This window comes from Haliaeetus albicilla, chromosome 6 (genome assembly GCF_947461875.1).
Source record: "Haliaeetus albicilla chromosome 6, bHalAlb1.1, whole genome shotgun sequence".
In the NCBI taxonomy this organism is placed as follows: domain Eukaryota; kingdom Metazoa; phylum Chordata; class Aves; order Accipitriformes; family Accipitridae; genus Haliaeetus; species Haliaeetus albicilla.
Window position 1 is genome coordinate 37632441 of NC_091488.1, and position 15891 is coordinate 37648331.

General features: G+C 39.9%; 1 long non-coding RNA gene across 1 annotated transcript in view; it reads left to right on the forward strand.

The window, feature by feature from the left end:
- The window catches only part of LOC138685707 (uncharacterized), a 68247-nt gene that overhangs the window by 22995 nt on the left and 29361 nt on the right, over nt 1-15891 (forward strand). The gene's annotated exons all lie outside the window — the stretch shown is intronic.

The following is a 15891-nucleotide window of genomic DNA, read 5'->3' on the forward strand; positions in this document are numbered from 1 at the left end:
GAAACTCTGCTTGGCTTAGATGCAGGTCTAAATGAATGACTAAGTATTAAATGGATATAGCAACCAAGCTCTTTTCTCATCCTTATGTCTTTTCTTCATACAAAGTTAGTGCTATACAAAGCTAGAGTATGAAATTACAATGTGGTGGTGTGCACAACCCTATCTACACTAGGGAAGAAGGAAACGGTTGTGTGGCCTTGCCTGGTCATAAGTTTTAGAAATGCAAGTGCCACACTGAGTGATATTAGTAGAATGAGAGTACAGGATAACGAATAAGAGTACAGATGCATTTTCTTACCAGTAAATCCAGCCTTAAGCTAGGTACTCCAAAATACCTTCTTGTGTAGACATTTTTATGAGCAATAAGAGAGGTAGCTTACTTAGAAATGTGCTTTCTAAGCTGTTTGGCTCTCAAAGCTATTTCAAAAGCTTAATGTCTTTGAAGACAGGTTGAGGTACTTCATTCATATTTGTGGCATTAATAAACTTCTCACAGAGAGCTGTTGTGGAATGGCATGTGTTCAAACCCATACTAACTTCCTAACTTGTGCAGTCTACTCTTTAGGCCTAGTTCCCTCAGCAGAGGGTTGACATAGGGTCACTGGCGATATTATCTTGCGGCTAGATGTACACTAATGCTTAACATGCTATCCCTCTGCCAGTCTCGAGACAGACTAACATCAAGCAGCTGCCACCAGCAGCTGTGGGCATTCAGCACCTCTGAAAATTAGCTGCAGGGTATCTTAAGTCTGGTATTCCAAAAGTGGTGAATCATAAATTGGAAGCTGCAGTTGAAAATATAGCTGTAGTTCTTGAATTTTTCATAAGAATTACTACAATTAAAGCTTCATGGTAGATGAAAACAAGTGGGAAAAATCAAAAGACTTGCTGTACCCACTTGAAAAGAAGAATTCATGTAAATGATACTCACTCTAATTGTTTCAAGTAACATCTTAAAAGTAATGTTGATGATTTTGAAATAATAAATAAGATTAGTAAATTACCAGTTAAGTGAAGCCACAGTGCAAGGTCAACAGCTAGTGTGGCATTACACTAAACAGCAAAATGAGCAAATTTGTAGGTTAATAGTTTGATAAGCCTACTGGGGGGTTGGCAAGAAAAGCTGAACATCAGTAGTAGTTAAATTGGGATGGAAATATCTGAAGAAAAATGAATGCAGAAAACTAAGAACTGAAATGCCTCATTTACCCAATTTTACCTTACAGTTTCTTACCCAAGATCCCACATGCTTATCACATATTTTACAGCCAAGATATCTGATTCTACTCAATAACACAGTTTAAAGAGATAGTGAGACATAGGCCCATTTCTAAATTGATATTGGTACTTAATTTGGTGTCAAATATCATCAAGAGTATTGCTAGTCATATTGCATATCACAAACTATGCCATGCAAGTTGTAAAACAACAGCTCCACGTCTAGGAAACCCACTTTCCTCCAATCAAACTTTGTAAATAAGAAGCATTTAAGCTGCCAGAGTCAGTGGGACAACATCCAAATCAGTTCATGTCACTGAGCTGTCTTAAAGCTCCCTGACTTTTCTTCGAAGAACTTCATTGATGTGTCCACATTAGTGGTTTACTTTGGACTGGTTTTGGAGTTAATGTCCTCATTGCCCACATTTAGCAAGCTTTCACATCATGGTCTAGTCTCAAAGTACTCAAAGTGGATTTCTTTTGGATGAAGCTGAACCAGGAGACATGCTCCAGTCATGCTGCAAATGCAGTGGGCTCAGTGCCTGGGGCCAGAGTAGGACCAGTTTGAAGTAAAAGCTCTCTGAAGTGCAGCTAGTGCAGATATCAGTTCCTAAGCACCAGCTGTTTCTGTCTACAAATCTTCCCTTACTGACCTGCATTACTTGATAATGTAGACATAGCTTGTCCGTCTGCATTGCTGGCTGGAGATTGTCTGTGAGCCAGGCTGCCTGTAATTCCTACGCTGCCTGGCTGCGTGGATGTCAAGACCCTTCTAAGATTTGTTTGCTTCTGCAGGGTTTGCAGAGGATAAAATGAGCTTTGCAGTAGCCTTCCCTTGAGCCCACTTTGGATACAAGGCAAGCTGGGCTTCGGGAGGCAGTAGACTTAAGATTGGGAGTCTTTGTTCTGGCTCCACGTGGACTTGCACCAAGTTTTTGGAAGCTATGTGTTCCCCTCGTCCACTGGAGCTGAAGCAAAGGAATGAGAGTGATTGCTGGTTGGCTGGTGCGCATCCTGAAAGAGGTGCAAAATACAGTACCGCTGTTCCTCATCTCTGTCTTTCACAGGATGCACAACAACATGGGCTGCAGGGTGGAAGGACTTTCTGGGAATGGATCATAGAATGGTTTGTGTTGGAAGGGACATTCCTGGAGTTATTCTTCCTGCTTTTCTCATTCCCAAGCCCAGTTTCTTCCTTTTTCACCTTCTTCTTGGAAAGAGTGTTTTGCATTGACTCATAGGTTTTTGTTGTCCCAGAAATGCTGGAGCGTTCTATTTTCTTGTAATAAAAACTTTAATGTCCGTAGCAAGCCTCACCAGTTTTAAAAAATCCATATGGTGTTCTAAAAAATCCATATGGTGTTCCTATATCAGAACTAGCATGTAGAATCCACAGAAAGCATCCACCCAGTGGCTTAAGAATACAGCAAGTCCTCAGTAAATAAACAAATAATACAATTGGCTGTATAGTCGGAGGGAAATGCTGGTGATTCCTCCTCTCTGGGCTTTGTCTGAAGGCAGAGGAAGGTATTTCTCATGCCTGTCACCAGGAAGAATGAGCTTCACAATTCACACTGATGTTGTGAGTGTGCAAGGTCTCCGTAGGTACCTGGCTAGTGGAGATAATGATCGTGGTGATTGCGTGCAGACTCAGTGCACCTGCTGAACCTCCTTGGATATGCTCCATTCATTTTGTGATTTCTGCTAGCAAACAGATTTCTGGAGAGGGTTTTTTCATATGCTCTTATTGCATCTTTCTGTGACCTGCGGCCTACGAGCAGCTGCTGGACGGTGCAAAAGTTGTGCTCTTGATGAGAAGTGCCTTCTGGGAACTGACTGTTGGGCTTTTTCTGTCACTACAGCCCATACATCAGCAGTGCACATTTAAAACATGGTGGTGGTCTCTTCCTGGTGCCTGTGAATTCTGAGGAATGTGAATTACTGATCTATTTTGCTTATTTTATTTCTTTTAGAACACTAAGTCTTGGTTTCCTTGGGTTTTTATTTTGTAAGATGGTTGCATTAACAGGCTGCACCTCCTCCTCGCAGCCCATGAATGTTAATATTTTCATGTTTATTCTCATATCTCACTTGACTGTCAAAAAAGTAGTATTTAGCAGTACACTTCGTTTAATGCAATGTATTAAAGTAGTACTAGCTCAGAATAAATACATTATGTCTCTCATGCTTGATATGAAATTTAGAAAGGAACCAGATGCTAAAAAGAAAGGAAAGAAAGGAAAGGAAAGGGGGGAAAAAAAAAAAAAAAAAAAGAGAAGAAACAAATAGCCATGGACACCCAGAAGCCAGATTGATGCAAATTGGTGTAAGCTTCATTGGAACAAAAGGGAAAGAAAATCATTTTGCATAAATAATACTCCTTCTCCTTGCATGTTCATATTGTTTAGATGAGTGTTTATGGGACTGGATGGTGGTGTCTTTCATTTCTTTGGAGAGGGAAGGTTGTGCACATGCCGAAGAAGAACAGAAGATAAAAAACATAAAACAGCCTTAATGGAATATCAGCGCCTCTGCTAGTATTCTCTCAGCCCAAGAAAACTGTAAGCAAATATATCAGAATGAATGCACAGTGTCTGCAACCTTTCTTTCTCCGTTTCTCACAGAATTAGAGAACAGTGGGTTAGGAAGGACCTCAGAAGGTCAGACTGAGAAATCTGCTGCCAAAAATATTTGGTGGTTCCTTCAATGGAGAATTAAAAATAAGCTTAAAAGCGAAGCTGCTCATGCATGATTTGGATGTAATTAAGCATTCCTCACGCTTGTAAGCGTTCCATGTGCTTGCCACTGATACCACAGGACAGGATGTACTGGAGCCCTGACCACTGCAAATCGGTGTTACACCAGTGCTTGTCCCTTTCTTTTTTTTGCAGAGGGAGGTAGCTCAGTAAGGAGAGAAACAGCAATGTGGACAATTAGTGAACAACCTAGTTCATTGTGTTTAACTGATTTTGTTCTTTCCAATGGAGTACCGTGCAACATCTACTGCTACACGGCATGCAGAAATTCATTTCGCTTTCTGCCATCAAAAATATAATTAATTATTCTTTTTTTGGCTTTTTGACATCGTAGCAGAAAATGACATGATACTAATATAAGTTTCTTAGAAGGAACCTTTACCCATAACATTCTTCCTCAGAAGAACACCATGGCAAAACCATCACACTATACTTATACGTTTGCTATTGTTTCATTTTGGAATTCACAATAAGTAGGACTCTCAGAAGCACTCTGTGTTGACCTCATTCAAATCCTGCTGGCATTACATGGCTGCAAGGACGTGCCACTTTGGAAAAAATCCACCTCGGAATCACTTAAACTGTGTTTCCACATGACAGTAAATCTAATTTTAAGGTGCGCTGTAGAGAATCAAAACGCCATGGCCACAGGACATAAAGCACTGAACCTGTACAATGTCTCCCTGTCAGTCCAAGTTGTTAAAAAATATTAAAGGGGAACCTTTGTTCCAGGAGATTTTATATCAGAAAGGCACTGTTTGTCTGTTCATAGCTGGGATAAAGCTGAAATGCAGTTCAAGACATAAGCCCCATGTTGTTGGGAGGTTCTGGATAGCTGTAGAAATGTGACAGAGTCCTTGCATTGAGTCCTATGAGAACATGGACTCTTAGCTGGGTAGGGATGTACGTAGTGATCTCTAAGAGCAACCGTGGAGTCAAACCTCTTTGCAACAGGAACAAAGACGTCATTGTTTTCAACACAGTGTATCAAGTTCACCTATTACCTCACCTGTCAAAAGAAGGAGGTCTTCATAGGTTTATGGCAGTGTCACATGGGTGAAGGAGTGTCCTTTTGTGATTTGTTTTTGGGGCAAAACTGAGAAGAATCACACTGTGACTCCAGTGCTCTGTTGCTGTAATGTATCTTTAGAATTTAATCTACTTTATCGACTACTAAAGGATCATCTAATGCAGTAGAGTCATGCCAACTGTCAAAAAGTAACCTGAGTAGTCAGCGAGCTAGAGTGTGATCTGCTCCGTTTGTCAACTTTGTGAAGTTAGGGCACTTTCTCGCATTCCCTCTGCCTAGATCCATTGTAATAAATTTGGATTGCATGTCAATTACTGCAATTTATGACTACCCATCTCTCCATTCTGAATATGTATGTGATTTTAATTTAAGGCTTCCTTACTGTACAATATTTATTATCAGTTCTCTGTTTTAACCAGCATTGAGATAACTGCTATTTTACACTCTTCTAATGTCTTCTCTTTTCAAGGTCATCAGTTTCACGACATCGCTGAAAATGAAGTAGGACGTATGGTTCTGTTTAATCAAATTTCATGCTCTGTTGCCTCCTTCTTATGGCCTCTGTGCTAATTGATCAAGTTTTCAATTAAAGTCTTCCATCTTTGTTTTAATTCTTTGTTAAGGTTTTTATTCCATTACATGGTTTCCTGAGATATAAGTTGTTACAAGTGCAAACTGTCTCTGCCTTTCCAGCTGTCTAGTTACAATGATTTAGCTATATAGTTCTTCTCATTCCCCTTTCTTATTATTAAAAACCTCAGTGGACTAGCTTCATCTGTTGGATTTAGACTTACAGTCCAAAAATCTGATTCATCCATCAAGGAGAGATTAGTTTACCTCATGAATTGTCATGGCTAAAAATCTTTCTGTATCTCAGCACCTTCCAGCCATCTTGCTCAGCCACAATTAAGCAAATTGCTGTTCTTTAAGAAATATTGAGATGACTCTCGCTAATAAATGAGGCCATTTCAGGCATGTGCAGAAAACACTGCCTTATGGAGAGGTTTTCCTAATGAGCAGTGATTCTGTTTTCATTCTTTTATTGTGTTTATATGGATCAAGTAAATATTAATATGGCAAATGTATATTGATGCACGGGCTTGATTACTCATTCTGTAGTTTAGAACTCTCTGTTTCAGCCCCTAAGTAGTACTGTATCAAATGTGTTTTGAAATCCACTAACATGTTCATTTTTAAAATCAAATAATTTTAAAATCAAATAATCTTTTGAATCAAATGTTTTTTGAAAGGCTGAAGAAAATGTGATGACAGAATCCATATAAATACAACTAACTTTTTTCAGGGAGGCTTTGTTCAATTAGAGGCAGTTCTTTTTTTTTTTTAAATGGTGGTGGGCTTTTTATTTAAGTTCTGATACTTTCAATTCTGACGAAAATATAGACCAGATCATTCTCTGAAAAAATTGTGATGACTGTCAGCAGTCTTAAAAGGTTTACAGTTTAGAGTCATTGCAATACGAAAAATCTCACTTTATGATAATCTTCAAATAAAGCATGAAAGCCTATAAAACATTTTCCATTTCTCTATTTAAGATGCAAAAACGAGTTTGCTTTCCAACCTCAGCTATCTGAATGTTAAAACAGAGCCAATGTGTTGATACGAGTGACTGTAGCAGACCAATTCCACAGTGGCTGTGGTAGTACATTTTTGTATGCTGTTTAGTATGAAGTCCTGTAGTTCTTAAACTCTTCTTCCATCATTGTGTTGAAGAGCATGCTACAAACCTCTGTGCTTTGGAAATCTCTGTATCATTTCATGCTGAGTATTCGAGCAGTCAGCAGGAGGAACCCTGATGTGTCAGGGAGTACTTTGAGCCTTGGGAGTCAGGTAGCACAAGGTGAGATCCTGCTTCCATTGCAGGTGGTGCCAAAATTCCTGCTGATTTCAACATGACCGAGATTTCTTCCTTCCATCCAAGATGAAATCATTCATAGATGAGGGCATTGTCTGTGGCATCAAACTCTGTCAGGGATCCATTGGGTTTCTTTGGGCAAGCCCACTGACCGCAATAAACAACACAAGTACTTGCATCAGCACAAATACCTTTATTTGTAGAGGCCGCCTTCAGACCTCTGAGGCATTTCTTGAGGGATGGCAAAATCCATCTAGCCTGTATGCAGTTTTTGACAGTAGTCAAGTACTGAGTACCTAGGGAACATATAATAACAGGGCAAGCATACAGTGGTGCTTCCCTGGCATATTCTCCCAGCTTCCAGCAATCCACAGTTTAGCAAATTCCTTGGTTATAAATGTTTTTTCTAGGTTTAACAGCCTTGGTGGACTTGCTTCCATGAATTGGCCCTGTTGATTTTTGAACTGGTAAGAATTTACAGTATTTAGAATATCCTTGGGCATGGAATTCCCCAGTTTAACTGTGCTGCTTGAAAAAATGCCTTCTTTTGTTTGTTTTCAGCCTGTCACCTGATAATTTCATTTTGTTGCCTCTACTTCTTGCACTGTGGAAAATCAAAGCAATAATTTCCTAATGATCTTCTCGATGTTATTGATGTTTCTATTCATTTGTGTCACATTTACCCTTGGTTGTGTCTTTTCTCTGCAAAAGAGTCTTAATCTAGTTGTTTCTAGTTTGGACACTGTTTTTTACTGTGTGATACTTTTATTGGTATGTTTTTTCATGCTAGTACAGCCTTTATGACCAGAAATCCAGAACTGCAGACAGCGTTCAGCTATGGGCACACCATGGGTTTATACAAAGGCAAAATTACATTTTCAGCCTGGTTCTGTTTCCTTCCTGATAATTCCTAGCATCCCAGTTGTTTTTCCTGGGCCAACTGATGTTTTCATGGAACCAGCTGCTGTACCTGGGAGTTCTCATTCCAGAGGTGCAGCAGCTAGTTCAGAGCCCGTCCTCGCACACATCAAGTTAACTTGTGTCTCCTAGGTGCACCACTGCATATTTACCAACACTGCATTTCAGCTTTCATTTTATCCTCCACTGTTGTGCCATCTTTCTGTATATCTTTACAGCATCCTTTCACTTCCACCCTTCTGAATAATTTAACATTAAAAAATTTGTCCTCTCACTCTTCCCTCCTTTTTCTGGGATGATTTTGAATATGTTTATTAAAAGCCTTTTGAGAGGAAGCTTGTTGAAAGCTTTTTGAAAGTTCTTTCACTGTGCTGTGAAAAGCCTTTGAAAAGGCTTGTACTCTCCATGTACAAAGCCTACGTGTAGAACAACCTCAAATGGGTGAATGCTTTTTCCTGAACGTCTCTGTCCTTCGCTTCTCCTCCTCACAACAATATAGGTCAATAATGCCCCTCTTTTGCAAACTATTGTAGGGGTTTGGGGAGTAAAGATCATACAAGTGCTAGCCATTAGTATTTCTTAATTTAGCTGTTTCAATAACATGTTATGTGGTGAATGCTTGAAGGAGGCCATAGGAAGAGCACAAGCTGTTCTTTAATTGTATCTGGCAGCCATAATAATTAATAATTGTAAAGCAAACATTGTCTACATTTGAAGTATGCAACTACTACAGTGAAAGAAGGTTATAATGTCTCTTTGCTTTTAAAAATCCCTCAAAGCCATTATGTTCTTTATTAAGCATATTCTGGAGTATATTTTCTTATGCAGCTGGGCAATTCAAGAAGTACAGAGATGAATACACTGCAGTACACATTTAAATCAAGATTAAAATAAATTCAAAGACAATTCAAATTATTACTAAAGTTAGTAAAGCAAATTCCCGTATCCTTCCCATAGTTATTCAACACTGCTAAGCTTGCAAGAGAAAGATTAAAAAAATCCATCCCCCATCCCAACAAATAAAGAAGGCAACAATAAACCTCTTTTACTGAATGTTTGATTATTTTAAGAAAACCTGCTTGTTTTTTAAAATGAATGCTGTGTTCTGTCTTGACATGGTGAGCCACCGCATGTAAAAAATTTTAGAACAATTTTGTCTGTGAATGCACACTATAGATTTAAATAGCAGTTATTCACACTGGATTGTTTTAAGAGGACAGTAGCTCAGCAAGTAGGAAACTACATGAGCCTCCACTTGCTCTCTGCTGAATTCTAGACCAAACAAGAGCTGGTCTGGCTTTTCTCATTCCAACCTGAGTAAAAAGGAGTGTTCAGCTCTTTCAGAAGCAGATTTGGCACTGATCTGATGTGGGAGTCATAACCTGGAGGGTGCTCCCCAGCACCTATTATCTACCAGACACAGTAAAGCCAGTGCAGGTTGCTTTCAGTCCTACCTTATTTCTTGACTCAGGGTCGCATGTGAGCTGGAAGGTGCTCACTTCTTGTACTGTTCTGTGCCATCCACCCTACAAATCATAAACAAAGTCTCCTTGAGTCTTCTTTGCCAACCATTAACATCAATACCAGTTCGGCTGCAGACAGAGCTTGGACAAACTCCTGTTTCCTTCTTGGTTTCACCCCTAAGACTGCTATCACTCTGCATTCTGTGTCGTCTAGATCTTGTAGGCACTGTACTCTGATCATGATTAACCAAAGCCTTAAGGAGAACAGAGGGAATGAAAATGTAAATTATACTGTATCACTAGTACATCCGCAAGATAGGTGGGAAATTCAGTTGGCAAGGAGAGGAAGGAGAATAATGTGTGAAATGTCCAACTGCATATCTCCTTTCCAGACATTATAATCAATGTCAGTAAATTTTGGTCAACCCAAGACAAATATTAATTCGCCCAGATGTTGATATGAGGGCTTCCTTTAGACTGCTTTAAATTTTTGTTTTCAACAGGCACCTAATTTGCTGTGTGCCAGCCCATGCACTGCATGTACCTGCACAAGGGAGGCTGGAAGGTGGAAGGAGGCGCAGGACTCCTTCAGCTGCCACTTTCTGGGTGGAGAGGCTGCCACCTTCCTGCCTCGGGGAGCACACCTTGCTCCCTTCAGTCTAGGGTAGCACTCCAAGGCCTTTTCCTCTGCCGCAGTGCTCCTCAACGTGCACAGATGGATTTATTTTTCGCTAGGAAAGTGGAATTTATTTATTCCTTCCCCTTTTCATTGTGCGTGCTTCTCTTACCACCGGAGTTTCCTACCTTTTTTGCAAGCTAACGACACACAGAGAGTCATTAACCTTTCAGTGCCCTTGCGATCTTTAAGGGTTTGGTTGTCTGTGGCCAGAGTGCAGTGCCTGGAAGTCTCAGATGATACAGAATGCAGAGGTCTCCGAGTTGTAACGCCGAGTTGTAACACCAAGTGCCATTCACACCGGTGACTTTGTATGTGGGTGAGAACTCATATTACTGCTAAGGTTAATGCTCTCATTTAACCAATAAAGACATTTTGCACAGGCTACCCTACAGTATCCATTTAAGGTGACTCTTTTAAGCCAATTTGCCACTAGTAAACTAGCAGAAGAAACCATGATTCTTATTAACAGCTGAATGATACACTTGTAATCTCTATTTCAGAAGCTGCTGTGGGAAACAGCCTCATAGCTTGCTGTTTCTTCTGCAATCCAGCTGGCTTGCACTAAGCTGATGGTTGCTGTATTAAAAGCCTAAAATCACTATTCTTAAATTTAGGTTTTATTGAATTTAATCATTCTATTTTTAAAACTGCACTGCAGTTAATGATCCAAACAGATCAATATTTATAACCGGAGTTGTGCAAACTAAATACATTAATAAGTAAAATAGATGTACTTTCACATAAAACTTAATTAATCTGATGTGAATTGTAGACATTTTTAATTCGAATTATCAGCTAAGGAAAATCAAGTGTTTACCTCTCTCTGCAGAGAAAGAGAAATTCTGGTTATTTCTGAAGAATAGATACCAGATTCTGACCTAGTACTGTTTTTACACAAATGAATTAAGCTCCGTTCCTTCAAACAATACCTTCATTTTAAAGAAGTGAAAGAGCAAAATCGTGCCTGTAGGTGAGAGTATCAGTGAAGCTGGTCCTTCTGGTAAGGGTTGGCAAAGAATCAGATGAAGGTACAATAACTTTGCTTCCAAAAGCAAGATATTGCACTGTGCATGAGAAAACAAGCTGAACCACTCAAAAGAGTTTATTAGCTGAGACTCACACCCTTGGTGGCTGTGAGTATTTTGGTTCTGGAGTTAGCTAGGTCACCCTTGGCTCTGTATCCTTTGCGTGGTGCTCCTCTGAGCTGTGTAAAAACTACTCCAGGGCAAAATTGCCCTCGATACGTTTGTGTAGTCACCCTCTCCATTAAGATACATCAAAGTCTTCCATAGACATGACAAAAGTGTCAGTAGACTTTGCAGTCTAAAGTAAGTGCATATATGCCATATGCATTTCCTTCTTCATGTGTTTGTGAAGAATATGCCTACCCCTTTTGTTCCGTGGACAAGAGTGAATTTCTGTCACCTTTCTATTCCTTCTTTATTTTGGCTCCTGGAACAAATGTGTCTAATCCCTGGGCTGCTTTATTTAGGACAGTGACGACTGGATCCCGGATGGATCCCTGGTTGTCCCAGGCTGTCAGAGCTCTCTCTGTACCTTGGGAAGGGGGAAGACAATTCAGGAACACACAGTGTCAGGTCATCAATGCTGGCTTTATACAGTCAGAAAATCTCCTATCGGGTATAAAGTGTGCTAGAGAGGAGGATCTGGTCCCATAAATAGGATAGGAATAAAATATCTCTATTCTGTATAACCAGAATTACATAAGACCACAGCTCATTCACTTTTGTGCCCAAGAAAAAAAAAAAAGTCCTGTTTTTTTCTCCACTTGAGTTGTTAGATCAAGAATCTGACACTAGTAGGTGCCACGTTGTACTTGTCCATAGATACTAGTGGGTCAAGACTGATATTTTTCTAAGTCACAAGTACGGGTGTCTGTATGGAGAGGTTTCATTTCTTCCTAACTGCTTCACATACACTTTGGTCCATGTTAAGTTGGTTCCACACCAAAAAAAAAAAAAAAATCCCTTGTCAACAGTAATTGCTGGCAAGAGATTCCCTCCCTCCTCACCTGTCCCCAAAGTTGGTATTAAAAATGGTTGAGCTGCTAATGAAGATTAGACAAACCCCTGAGAACACTTCTGAGTACACATTTGTCAAGTAGATTTTAGTCAAGCCCTTTCATGAAGGACCTAACGAGTATGCAGGGACTTTCTGCTGTAACAAAAAAAAAAGTATCTATGCTTGTCTTGTGTCTGCAGACCCATCAGTACATTTTTCTTTGCAAGAGGGAATATGGACCCCCCATGTTGTTTTCCTTCAACAATAAAGCAGTGGTAGGTTATTGTCTAATTAAGTTTTAGATTTCCCAGGCAGGAAAAATCCATGCATTCTCAAATTCCCTCTCATCCAACTCAAATTCGATTCTGAAAAACCCATGTCTGAGATGCTGGTGGATGGCTAGACACTGTAAAGCTTTTTGCAGTTCTGAATGGTGCAGCTGGTCTTGTCAATTCAGTTTAGACGATTTTAAAATACCTGAGAATCCCTGGGGAGAGTTGTTTTGCGGTTCAGTAGGTTTGGCAGGGGTGGCAGTCCTGCCCAGGTTGCCAAATTCCTTCCTTTTGCTTACTCATGGGGAAAGTGATGGCCATGTGTGAGGAGTAGCACTTGATTTTTCCCCTTACTGGCTAGATAGGCAGTAGTTACAGGCTGAACTCTGCAAAGAACTTCTCCTCCCTGTGTCAAGCTTTGCCTCTAGGACTGTCAGCCCAATGCGTTCTGCTGTGTGGCTCGTCTCCGTTTCCCAGTCTGAACACAGGAACCAAAAAGTCTGGTCTTGAAATCTTGCAGTTCTCTAGACTTCATTTCCAGCTCTCATACTCTTTTCAGGAAAGTCTGACTCTAGAGCTTCCCTGGCTCTGCTTTTAATTCTTTCTTCCCATTTTATTTAAATCCAGAGAGGAACCTGTGGCATCTGCGGATTTCAGTGTGACTCTGACTTAGATGGCAAATGGGACAAGGAGGGACGCCATCTCTGTGGTTGGTCCTTCATAACAGTTACTACTTGTTTCTGGAAATGAGGAACAGGTGCAAGAAATGAAGAGCTGTGCAAGGGCCAAAGTCTCCCTGTTTAGTGCAGATTTCTGTGGGAAGTTTGCGAAGACCTGCAATGTACTGCTCTGTGCGTGGCTGGCTGTCTCCTGGGATTCTTCAGCTATCCAGTGACATGGGAGTCTGACCCTGTTGCAAAATTTAGCTTCAGAAATTAAGCTTTTGTGGTTTTGCTTGAGTTTCCACCTTCCCTTGTTGCACAGTACCTGATCTTTGTGTAACCCAGTGCTGTATTATTCTCCCCAGCCTACACTCCGACAGCATTTAAGAGAGGTGTGAATTTTCTCTGTTCATCTCTGTGGGATGTGTAATGCCCCACACCTAGAATTGAGCTTACTAACTATTTTGCTCCTGCTTATTTCAGCTAATAGAGCCAGCTAATAAGATTCTTTTAGTGTATATTCCCAACATATGTTACATAGCCTGTGTTAGAGTCTCTGCATAATTGTTTGATGCACTAAAAGGTACTGAAAGAGTGGGAGTGAAAGAATGGTTTAGGAATTTCAGCCTATTTAACAAGCTGGTTTTGCCTTTGCCTGACAAAGAAGGTAAAAGGAGAGGCTATATCACAACTGCTTCCTGAAGGTGAAGCCACCTACCTTCTTCTGGTTTGATTAGACTGATCCAACATTTCAGTTTCTGCCTTCCAAAATTGATTTACCTATTTTTCATAAGTGATTCTGCAGCACAGTGGTTGACAGAAAATACATTATGCTGAAAACCTGAAGTTTACTCCATTTCACAGTAAAATAAAGAGAGAGCATGTGACTAATTAGAGGCCCTTTCTAAGAATATTTTTAGAAGATGCCACAAATGTCACTGTTGCTCCCAGAAGGGTCTTCTCCCAGAATTTAAGTCCAAAGACTTGGAGACACTGCCTGCATTTCCCATAATGTAAAAACCTGTAGGTTTGTGTTGCCATATTACACATTGGTTTTGACTTTGACTCCCTCAGGTGTGGTAATGAATAAATACACTAATACAAAAAAATAATGATTACTGCTTCCCATGGCTGTTGTGTATGGGTGTACTCTTGTTGCTACAACCAAAATAAATCATAACTCTTATGCTCGATGTTAACACTCACAAAACCCCAGGACCCCACAGACTTTTTACAAGTGAAGGAAGGCCCAGTTTGCTATTTCCATCTCTTTTTTTTTTTCCTAGAGATACCCAACCCAAGAATCAATTGGGTTTTAAGTGAGTTAGGTTCCAACATCACCACACCAGTTGCAGTAGAGTTTCTTGACATGTGAAGTTGCAAACTTTCTTTCTAATTTGAACAGTCTTTCCTTGTATGCAAGGAATTCTCAGATGTCCAAATTGAGGAAAAGGGTTGGAGTATACTGTCTACACCTACCAAGAATTTCTTACTTTCCGTCAGTGCACAGAGCTGAAATATGAAGTCTTCGGAGCTCACCTGATTCAGCTCCAGTTGACTGGTAGCCTAAGTAAATGAAGTGATTTCACCCCAGGAGGTATTAGGAGATTAATTTGATTTAATCACCATTGTAAGGATTTCTGAAGACCCGTACAGCCCATATTCTTTTTACATCACCTCTGATAGTAATCTCCAGGAGAATGAGAAGAATTTGTATTTTATTGTCTTACTTCTATCATGATTTGAGTGATGGAGAATGCAGAGCATGCCTTTGCTTTTGTCTTTTCTTGCTTGGAAGTTCCCTTTGTAATCAGATGCTTACTCTTATTGACTGTAATGGAAGGAAAACAGTCCTTGGTACACAAGAAAGGACTAATGAGAAAGGTCGGGTGAATGAATAGCTCTTTGGAGCAGAAGCTGGGTTTGAGAAACAGGATAAGGCATGCTACAAAGCCAGGGCAAGGTGAGCATCCCAAGTGGGATTTGGCATCAGCCTGGAGGCTGGTGCTGCACTGTTTCACTGTTCCAGGCAATGCATGGTTGGTTGCACAAAGGAAAGAAGTCCAGCCAAATGATTCCGCTCTCGGTATAGAGGCCTTCTGAGTCAAAGGTCTGAGAGACTTTTATTTCATCTTAAAGGGAAGACCTCAAAGCAGGAACAACATGGCTTCATCTTCTGATTGCTGTAGTTGTTTCCAGATCCTAAAAACCAAGTGAATATTTTCTACCCAGACTGAGCATCCTCAGGGTAAGGGACTGACTGACTCAGCCATATATCAACTTGCAATGTGTATATCCCTGCAATACAAGTCAGCAGGCATTTGTTTTCTGTGCCATAAAAGACCAAGCAAACATATCATTATTATTACTGTTATTTTTATTGTTTTGTATTTTAGGCTTGTATTGGGGGACTGTGAATATTTTTTTTTTAAAGAAGGAACTGGCAAAGAAGATTAAGTGATCTAATAATTTGTAGTAATGAGTACTGCATTCGTGAGTACTGCAGAGCGTTATATTTTGGCTTTTGGGACCATGCATGCATTTTATAGGGGACTAAATAAATAATCATTTGTGACTTCAAAATGTAACAGTCTTCAGAAGGGAAGGGGAGAGAAATGAATGTTGATTCAGAAGGGAACTACCGTGCCAGTTTGCCATAATTTTAACAAGAAGAGATCTGTTGAGTACTTACAGGAGAACAATGTGTAGTTAATACTTCAAGTTAAGTACTGGCTTGATTTTTTTCCTCTTTATTCTTGGATCCAATTATGAGTAATCTACAGAAATAATGAGAAATTATTGAAAGTTTTCCAAATTTCAGACCTTTTTTAAGGTAATGAGAGGGAGCTTTAGATTTTAATACCTTTATATCTTGCATCACTTTTCAAAACTGGATGAACTTCCCTATGCAGTTACCTCTGAACTATCACTGTAAAATCTGATCTATTACTACAATTTATGGCCAACTGGATATTGATTTACTCACACCAAATGATAA